Consider the following 10,987-nt stretch of genomic DNA (forward strand, 5'->3'; position numbering starts at 1 on the left):
GCTCAAACCTGTGTCTCATGTCTCCTGCACTGGGTAGACCAGAACCCTGAGCACAGCCAGCTCCTCTTGCCACATTGAAAGCCTCCCCCTCATGGAAGGTGGCCAGGACCCATAAGTAGCAGCTCTGCAGAGATCCCTCTGTACCCGGAGCTCAAAGTCCTGGCTCCAGCTTCCTTTTCAAGCCTGGCCTCTCCAATCCACCCCACTCCAGCCTCACCCAGGGGCCTTGCCAAGGGCGTCTCCATGCCACGCCCCTCTCTCTGGTCTGCTTCTCTCCGGAGTTCTAGGCTGCATCCTCGGGGCCCTGATATCTGGGGCCAGCCTCCACCCAGAGCAGCCAGTTTCCCTGGGAGTGTAAGCTGAGATGAAGGTGACGGACTCGCCAGGCAGGATCTGGCTCGGCTCGGGTTCCCCCAGGAGGCCTGATGACACCCTCTCTGTTCACGTGGCCCAGCCTGCCCTGCCCCCAGCGAGCTGGCACAGGCCGATACTGCTCTTGCTCCTTCAAGCCTGGGCTGGACAGTGGGCTGCCACCCAGGCGTTGTGCCAGCGGCTCTGCCGGGACCTGGGAGAGGGTCTTTGACTGGCACACCATCTTCAGAGTCCATTCTAAACGCGGGGCCTCGTTTATTAGGTAAACCCCCTTGCAGATTTCAGATAAGCACCCCCAACTTAAGGAGGTTGCTACCCACTTTACAAAATAACTCACCATTCCTTCATTTAAGGAGCTGGTTCCTCCCAGGCACTGAGAATAGTAGCCAGCCTGTGTACAAGCACTCAGGAATGTCTGGGAGCCTCTGACCCTGTTAGACACACACACACAATGTGGGCTTGTGCTCACAGCTGTGCACCTTCAGACCTTCAGAAACACAACACAGAGATACATACTTGCCTATGTACCCCCTATACACACACACAAACACGCACTTACAGGTACACAAACTCCAGAGTTGAATGCCCCTTGCCTATAGTCCTCCCACAGTCCCAGAAGCTGGCCACGTGGGACCCGGGATATGCGGCCCATCACCAGGTCCAAACTCACTTCCGCACAGTGCGGAAGATGGTGGAAAGGGGTGTGGGGAGCAGGGTAGGGCTTACCAGAGGGGCCCAGGTCCCCAGCTTGGAAGAAGCCTTGCCCACCACCCTCAGTGGTTTAGCCTCTTAGATACTAAAAAAAGGGGGGCTTCCTTTGAGCCCCTCTCCTCATTCTATGAGCTGGTCCTTTAAGTTGAGTTGCTGGGGTGGCTGTAGAACCCACAGAGCTGGAACCATTGTCCTCCAATAGGAAACAAGAGAAATCGTCCTCCTTCCCCACAACCAATCTCTCCTGACCAATGGGAACGGCTAAGGGTGTTAGTATCTTCCTCTGGGCCCTGAAGATTCCAGATCTTAAAGGGCTGGAGGTCCCTGGGCAGCAATGCCTCCCCCAACTTCTCAGGTTGGGTCTGCTGTTCCTGGCTGGCACATGTGAGGGGGCCCTGGCAAGTGAGTGGAACCAAGATGCGGGGACCAGATGTGCTGGACCCCTCTCTCTGTAGCCCCTGTCCCATCCTAGGTCCTCTCATAGTTACTGTCATCCCTGGGTAATCACCGCTGGGATTAGTCAGGCATTGGCAAGGGCATTTGGTGCCAAAAATCCTGTGGGAGGTGCAAACAGAAATATACCCAGCCCTTCCTGAAGAGCCCCAGACATGCCAGTGAGTAACTACCACACCATGTGTGCCCTAACCTAGTGGCGTGAGCTGGCTGGTGCGGGGAAGCCCAGAGTGGGAGGGCCTCCGGCTCTGGCTGCTTCATTTCTCCTTACAGAGCGCCGGGTCTTTCCATGGCAGGAGTAGGCACGCAGTGCTAATGCCGAGCATGCCCAACCCACCTCCTGCTCACATGTCCATTCTCAGTGCAATGAGGTACAGTATTTAACAGACAGCTGTTGTCGTCATAAAAGGTGCCAACTCCTCGGAGAGCCCCCTGTGGCCACCAGGATAACTGGTGGATGGCACTGTGTTCCTTCACACTTCAGATGTCCTGGGAGTCCCTAAAGACAGAAGCAGCCCTTGTGTAAATCAACCAGTGGCCCAGAAGTGACTTTTCTGCCTTAACATGGCTCCCCTGGCCCCCAACCTAGGAACTGCCAGCTCAGGTAGCCCTTAGCCTGGAGCTAAACCCAAGGCTTCCTTCTGAAGCTTTGTGAGGTCACGAAGGGCTCAGGTGTCAGTCCTGAAGTCCAAATTAGCTAGGTTGTCTAAGTCCTTGAAGCAAGGGAGGGTGAGGCCGGCAGGGAGGTCTGATCCAGCGAAGAGAGTCGGCAAGGAGTTGCCCACTCCCACTCTTACCTCCCAGCGACAGACAGGTCCCTGGACAGTGCAGCAGCTCACGCACCTAGCCGTCTGTGATCTAGCCCGTCCTTCCCTCCCTGGCCCCTCCCCACCTGCAGAAGGAGGGACGAAGAAGGGAGGTGTCCAGCCAGGGTTACGGGTCAGTGCATCAGGTCTCCTCCAGGGCGGGACACAGCAGTCAGGAGAAGAGGGAAGAAGCCGCTAGCCGGCTACCTCCCAGCCTAATCAGGAAGTGGGGCTGGGCCTCCCCAGAACTCTCCATCCTGTAGAGGGTGGGGAGCAGAAGGGGCTGGATGGAGGCTTCCAAGCTAACTCTTCTGCCCCCACCAAAATAAATGCTGACTCTGACCTCCAGCCTGTGTGCTTCCCTGCTACTGGGACTGTCTTTGGAGCACCCAGGTCCCCTCCCCTCCCAGGTCTCAGAGGCCCCCAGCCTGGGAGAAGGTCCCAGCCTTGCAGCCCCTGCAGAAGGTCTACACCTTGTAGGAAACAGTTCAATGCTGTGTGCTCCCTCGGGGCAGGGTCATGTCAGCCCAATGCTAGGCATGCCAAGATGGTCAGGAAACATCTATTGCCAGAATACAGCCCCTCCTCACAGACCCAGAGGTCTCTCACACCAGTCCCACCCAGACCTCCTTTCTCAGCTCCCCTCATCCCCCAGGAGAGCTAATAAGGCTCCCCGCTGCTGCTCCGGCTCCCGCCTCCCCTCTTGAGCCCAGGCAGACCTCGGGTTTCTAAGGGGCAGGTTTGACTTTTTCCCTCCCAGACTTTTCTCTGTCCCTCCACACCCGAACCATGGCTCCCTCCCACCCAGACACCTGGGTTCTATCTGCTCAGAATCTCATGGGCAGAACACTTTGACCAAGTTAAATGTGGAAGCCCACCGAAGAGGGTCAAAATGGATTACACAGGGCAGGAGGGGGAGACAAACTAGAACCCCTACACTCAGGCTCCCCTGCTACTCCAGCCCCTTGCCAGAACCTTCCTGGCCCAGCTGGTCTAACCACTGCGAGACCGCCTGCATTCAGCTTGGAGGCTCAGAGTCCCAACCTCACAGGAGTGCCTTGCCACAGTCACACAGCAATCCGCTGGCAGAGCTGGGCCTCCTCGAGTCTCCAAACCCCTCCAGGTGCCAAGGATGCCTCTCCCAGCAGTGGGATTCCTGGTTCCCACAAAGGCAGCAGAGCAAACGCAGGTGGGCCAGGGCTGCCAGCCATGCTGACCAGGGCAGAGACCGCCAAGAACCAGAGAGCGGCAGGGGGAACCCTGTTGGGTCCTGTTGAGGAAGGTGGAGCCTATTGTAAAGGGCTGTTGAGCAAGCAGGCAGGTGGGCGAGGCTGGCAGAGCCTGGGCACTCCTGGAAGGCGGTGACTCAGGCCGGAAAGGCCCCTTCTGAGTCAACCCAGCTAAAAGGTTGCCTTGTGAGGGTGTCACCTGCACAGATGGCTGGGGCAAGGTCTGAGGACTCTGAGAAGGTTCCAGGCCTCAGGACCTTTGCCCTTCTGCCCCACGGTCTGCCGTGAGGACCTCAGAGTCTGGGGGCAGAATCCATGAACTGAAGGAGGGAGGGCAGAGATGGTGACTGTGCCCGCCCAATAAACTTGTACAAGTCCACCCACCTGTTGTAACTCATGATGGGATCATTGACACTGGAGAGGATAGAGCCAGCTGGGAGGAGCAGGCCGCCCGCTTTCTGCCTAGAGCCCCACTGCTTCATTTCTGCCCCATCTCCTATCCCTTCCAGCATCTGTGCAATGTGTCCAGCCAGAGGCCCAGGCCAGCTCCCGTTCCTCTGCCTGAGTTAGGACCTAGCAGAGCAACTGACCAAGGCTTTGTTTCAAAGGGTCGTGGCTGTTGCAAAGCTCTTAGAAGAGCCCTGGACAGTGAACTCTCAGTACGTGTGTAAACAGTCAGTAAATGTCGACACTGTGATGAGTCTCTGTTGTAACAGCAGTTGTTGTTGGATTGCCTGGCGTGGATCCAGCATGTTGTAGGTGCTTCCAGGTTGGTGTTGCTGTGATCTTTGTCATTTATCACAGCCATCACAGTGCCTGGTGCACAGTAGGTGCTGAACAAATGTTCGGTCTTCATGGAAGGCCAGATGCATGCATCCCCCACCTGAAGAAGATGGACGTGGGAGCGTGTGCTTTGTTGGGCTTGGGCAGGGAGAGTGAGGTGTGCAGCAAGGGGCCAGGTTCTGGGTAAGAGAAGCCAGCAGCCCCACTCTGACCTCCCGCCTCCCCATTGAGTCAGAGGACTTACCTGAGGTTAAGTCAGAGCATTAAGAGGGAGGAAGATGATGCAGAGCTTGAGCAAGGAGGACACAGGCCCTGGAGCAGACAGAGCTCTGGGAGCAGACTGAGAGACGCTCCTGTGGAAGCCAGGTCTGAGCAGAAGCAGCCCCCAAGAGTAAGCCCAGTGCTGGGCTGGAAGCACTCCTTCCCACTGCCCGTGCCCCCAGGGTCCACCCCTTATGATGCAGAACCAGGGTAGGAAGTTGGGGGCTCTGAGACCTGGACCAGAGCTCTGCACCCAGTCACCCCCAGTGTGAGTGGCCCTGTTTACCCAATTACCCAGGAGTCACCCGAGGAGCCTGAAGAGTTGGTCAGGTTGAAACATCACCACCCGCATACGTATGCACCCCACACCCCACCCAGCCAAGGCCAACAGGGCAGGGTTGCAGTGCCAGAGAGGGAAGGAGGCTGCGCGCTCTGCCGGCTAGGACAGCACAGCCTCCCGCTAACCAGAGAGGAACAGGGAGGGGCTCTCTGCTCTGGCCTTGAACCCAGCCCTCTAAAGCAGGGGTGGGGTGGGGGTGGGGGCAGGGGATAGGATCTGATCTCTCCCACCCATTCGCACCCACACTTTGTTTAGGAAGAGGGAACGACTCCCCAGAGCAAGTCACTGGCTCCTAGGGGGTGTGGGAGATGACATCAGGGGAGAAGAATGCATTCAGCCATCAGCTGCTGCGGCAACACACACGTGTGTGCACACACACACAATTTAAGGGACTGCCACATGAGGCCGTGCACGCAGACATGTGCCGATCCACTCCCTGACAGCAGCCGACCTGTGCTAACCAGAACCCACATACACCTTCTCCCCAGAGACCCAAGACACAGCCATGTCTGGTCACCAGCTATGAGCCAGGCACCATGCTGGGCACAACAGAGTGACCCCAGGTCCCCTGAAGGCTGTCTTCTAACAAACAGATACATTTAACATCTAACTTGCAGAGGAGATGGTGTGATAGCTTGAGTTTTCTGGAAGCAACAAATGTGGGGGAGTAAGATACTGGCCCAGGGTTGCTAACTGTTGAAGCTCAGGTATGGACACACAGCTATCCATGATACTGTATTAGCTTCTCTATTTTGCATATGCTGGGAACTTTCCAAAATGGAAAGTTAAATACATGTACATATATTATTGGCAATTGATAAGTAAAATGAAGGGAGGGGAAAGGCAGGGTAAAGATACAAAGCATTAGAACTAAGAAGTCAAGGAAGGCTTCTCCAAGGAGATGACGTTTTAAGCAAAGACCTGAATTAACTGAGGTTCAAAATACACAAGACATTTGGGAGGAAGAACAATTATCAACCCTGGGCCAGTGTCTTACTCCCAGCATCCCTTGCTTCCAGCAAACTCTAGATATCACACAGTCTCCTCTACAAGTACTTAAAAGTGCCCAAGTTAGATGCTAAATATAGCTTTTTGTTAGAAGGCAGAAAAAAGAACATTTCAGACAGAGGGGACCCACAAATGCAAAGGTCCTGAGGTATAACAAGCTTGAGAAATAGCAGCTCAGTAGGTCTGGAATTCTGTGACCAAAATACACAGGATTCCACAGTGAGATCAAAGGGGCCTTGTGGCTGTGATAAGAGTTAGGAATCTCTCTTAAGAACAGCAGGATTCCCTGGAGGTTGAAAGCACGGGACAGATGTGATTTGATTTAGAATATGGTCTTAAAAAGCACTCTGGAGACTTCCATGATGATCCAGTAACTGTTAAGAATCTGCCTCCCAATGCAGGGGACGCGGGTTCAATCCCTGGTCAGGGAACTGAGATCCCATGTGCCGAGGGGCAAGTAAGCCCACAAACTACAACTAGAGTATTTGTAGTAGCTGCAAGGAGGTGCCCACATGGGGCAGCTACACATATATACACCCAACACAGCCAAACAAATAAATATTAAAAAAAAAAAAAAAAAACCAGCTCACTCTGGCTCCTGTTAGATCTTCAGGAGAAGGAGAAACAGAAGTGTTTGGAGACTACTACAGTAGTCTGGGCAAGCATAGCACTGGCTTGGGACTCATGGTGAGATGGTGGGACAGATCCAGTGTGGGATCTCTTTTGAGGAACTTTGCTCACAGGTGGATGTGAAGCGAGAAAAAGAGAGGAGCTAAGCATGATTCCCTGATAGCTCAGTTGGTAAAGAATCTGCCTACAATGCAGGAGACCCTGATTCAATTCCTGGGTCAGGAAGATCCCCTGGAGACGGGAGAGGCTACCCACTCCAGTATTCTTGGGCTTCCCCTGTGGCTTAGTTGGTAAAGAATCTGCCTGAAATGTGGGAGACCTGGGTTCAATCCCTGGGTTGGGAAGATCCCCTGGAAAAGGGAAAGGCTACCCACTCCACTATTCTGGCCTGGAGAATTCCACGGACTGTATAGTCCATGGGGTCGCAAAGAATCGGACACCCCTGAGCGACTTTCACATTCACTTTCAAGCGTGATTCCAAAGCAGGACCTAAGCTTGGAAGTGAGGGCTGAGGACACAGTGGGGAGCATGTGTAGCCGGTTGACTACAGGCACAGAGCGCCCGGGTGGGGACCTCACACCTAGCGTCAGCCCCCCAGCAAGCACACAGGGGGATGCACACACTGTGGGACACCAGGCACAGAGCCCTCACAGCACCCCTGCCTGCCCCACCCTGCCCCACACAGAAGCCCCAGGACTACAGCCCCCGTGCTCTCCACCTCAGCCTCAGCACCCACAGGGTCCGCAGTCCTAGCATTTCCTTACCAACCCTCACCACCGCCTCCCATGTCAGCCCCTCGAGCAAGGAGCCTCCTGACTCACTTTCTTCCTGGACACCAGAACCCAGCCCCCTGCCCCCGGCCTCATCTGTCCAGTCGCCTCCAGATTCTGCTCCCATACCCCACCCTAAGGCAGATTCTTTTACCTCCTGAGCCATCAGAGAAGCCCACAGAAAATTATCGCTCAATAAATATTTGCTCAGCGCTCACCGTGGGCCAAGCCCTCTGCCCTTCCACCTGCTGCCTTGAAGGCGCACAGTCACCTCTACCGATCCCCACCACCTCCCCACTGATTCCCCTCGATTCCTAGCACTCCTGCACTCGCTCTACCACAGGACAGTTGCCCACTCACCTCAGCCCACCAACCAGCCTGCCAGCCTTGGAAGGGCACCTGCCTTGGAAGTCAGTCCTGCCTGCCACCAAGCAGCTGCACCGTCTCACGCAGGTGACTCGTTGCCTCTGAGTCTCCGTCTGCTGGAGAAGTCCAGAAGTGGTTCTCACCTTCCAGACCATGGTGAGCAAGGAGACAGTTCCCGGGAATACTGAGGCCAGTGCCCAGCACGGAGCAGCACGTGTCAGCCATTCAATGGCTGCTGTTGTGCACTCGGGCCCAGCCCTGACATACACCCACTGGGTGGCCTTAGAGGGCTCGTCCAATCAGTTTTCTCACTCATGTAGTGGGGTAACGGTATTCCTGGTCCTGCCTGTCTCTAGGGCTGCTTGGTGGCTGGTAATCCCAGCTTCTCCTTACTGGGCCCTTGGCTATGTGCAGGCACTGTCCGGCTGACGTGTTTGGCTCATAGATCCCTCCTAACAGCCATCTGGAATTCCTGTTATAAATGGAGAAGCGGAAGCATGGCAGCATTAAGTAACATCCCGACGACAAGCAGGTGTGGAGTGGTTTGTACTCAGGCTCAGCCACGTCGGTCCTGCCTCTGAGTGGTGGAGGGAAAGGGCCTTTGTGTCTGGGGGGCAGCAGGGCTGTCTGCCGGAGCCTCATGCTACCCTCACCCAGAGCACTCCTTCCAATGGCAGCCAAGGGACTAAGTCAGCCCAGGAGAGGCCTCAGGTACCTCCAGGCACCAGCCAGCCCCCAGCTCCTACCTCGGGCATCAGTCATTTGCCTCCCCACCAGAGGTAGCCTAGACCCTGGGACCCACTCACACCAGCTTTGCTACTCTGCACCTCCCTCACTGGGCCTTATTTCCCGGTCTGTGAAATGATGCTGATTATCTCTTGCATGTTGGGTGGTTGTGAAACACTGGCCATCCATTGTCCACCACGGTACTGCTTGCCCAGGAGATGGTGGATGGCCCAGATGCTGGGAGATCCAGGCACAGTGGGGACTTGAACCCCTTCCCAGGCAGAACCAGACCTCAGAAGACAAAGGATTCCACAGGGTCTTTAAGCAGCTTCCCAGAGCACCTCATGCTTGAATGTGTGGTGGAGGCTGTGGAATGATTTTGCCAGCTGCTTGAGGTTCCCTGAGACCCACAAGGTACAGGGACAATTGAGGGAACCTGGAGTGCCCCAGACTGAAAAAGGGCCAGACACACGGAGGCTTAAGGGTGGGATCAAAGGAGCAGGTGGTGAGAAGGCAGGAGACTGGGGAAAATGAGCCAAAGGTCCAGTGCTAACCTGGGACCACGGTGGGCACACAGGCCCAGTGCCAGGGTCCAGGGGCTCTGCAATACCTACAACAATGTTTGTAGCCAGGTAGACAAAAAGTAGCAAAACATCAAAAAGCAAAAGAAAATAAAGACAAAATCAAAATGAATAAAATTTAATTAAATATCTACACGACAAGACATTGTCAAGTAATTAACTGAACCCAACTCAAGTAGGTATATATGAATGACCTTTAATGAAGAATGCAGGCAAAATTTCATACGAGTGATAGGATCAGGGATTCAGCTTCTAAAATTCAAAGTGCCAGGGGCCTGCCTCAAGTCTTCAAATGTGCCAGCCCCAAAACTTACATGCCTCCCTGGGGAAAGGAGGGTCCCAAGATTGATTTCAGATTACTTTTCTATTGGGTGGGTTAACGAGAAAGCAAAAGGGAAATTCAGGTCATTACAGAAAAATGAAGTGATGTTCCTCACACATGTTCATTTGTAAATGGAGACCCTGAGTCACTGCAGACCTCGCTGTGCAATGCTGCCCTCAGCCTCTTCATCCCTGGGGGGCTGGCGGGACTCACCCCACCCTCAAAGTCCCTGCACATTTCAGCAGTTAGTTTGCCAGCCTCCCATTCTTTCACACCTCTGGAGCTAAGATCTGCCAACCCCTCTGGAGTTAATCAAGGTGACTTTAGGGAATGAGGCCAGAGAGCTGGGTTCAAGTCTATCCCACCCCTGACCCACTGTGTGACCCTAGCCAGGTCGCATCCTCTCTTGGGCCAAGCCTCAGTCTCTTTGTCTGTGAAATGGCATAACTGCCTACCAGGGCTGCCATGTGGACCAAAGAGGACTCAACTGTGTGAGACACTGCTTTTTAAACAGACTAGACTGCACTGGGGTTTGACTAACCAAACAAAACCAAAGGGAAAAAGCTTTGCCAAAGCCCGGAGCGGGGTTTCACAATCAGCCCTTCTGAGCTATATCTGGGGGAGGTGAATTTTTATGCTTCCTCATCGTCTTTTTGCCAAGGCCTCACCATCTCCTCTTGCCCCAAGCAGCAGAGAGAGGGAGCAGAGCCACAGTGGTGGGGAAGCAGGTTGGGGTGGGTTGGGGTGGGTGAGGGAGCCAAGCCGGCTTGGCTCCTGGAGGCCTGAGTCAGCGGGCGGGCAGGCAGGGCGGGCCCAGTCCTTGCAGGCTTGGGGAGGAGATGGTGCAGGAATGTTCCTCCCGCCCAGGCCTGGGACTTGCCCACCACATCCTGGCTCTTAGATGTGAGATGCCTGGAGCTTTGTTGAGTGGGTTCAGCCAGGGGCCTTCAGAGGCAGCCTGGCCCCAGGGACTGCCCAGGAGTGGCCAAGGCCAGGCCACAGAGCCCACTGGGAACTGGTCTCTGACCCCAGAGCATACCCCATCCCCACTGGGTGATATAGCCAGTTTTACCGTCTGTGCAACGAGGAATTGAACTTGGTGGTGTCAGATAATGAAGGATCCGGACTGGTTCCCCCAGGAGGTGATGCAGGCCGACTCTAGAGCATCTGTGTGTATGCACCTTCGCTATGTGCATGTGTGACTTTGTGGCCATGCATGACTTGAGTGTGTGTGCCACTGGATGAGTCCTGCGTGCACAGGACTATGGTGGGGCTATGAGTGACAAAGTGACTGAGACAGACAACATGCATGTGGGTGTGGGCAAGTGTGGACGTGGCTGGGAATGTGTGACTGTTGCACTGTGGCTGGGAGTGCAGGTGTGTCAGCGTGTGACCATGCATGTGTGTGTGTGTGGAGCCAGGTGTGACCTGTGTGCCCATGCACCTGTGAGCCCCTGGACCTGGGTGCAGGATCACAGAGCCATCCCCATTCTCCAACCCCCATATGAGGCCACAAAGCAGACTCCTTCCCTGGGCTGGGCCAAGACAGGCTCGGGGTCCCTGCCCCCCACCTCCAAGTCCCGGTAGCTGCCCAGGGCAGAAAGAGAGGCCTTGTTTTCCACCCTCCTC

This window comes from Budorcas taxicolor, chromosome 21 (assembly GCF_023091745.1).
Source record: "Budorcas taxicolor isolate Tak-1 chromosome 21, Takin1.1, whole genome shotgun sequence".
Classification (NCBI taxonomy): domain Eukaryota; kingdom Metazoa; phylum Chordata; class Mammalia; order Artiodactyla; family Bovidae; genus Budorcas; species Budorcas taxicolor.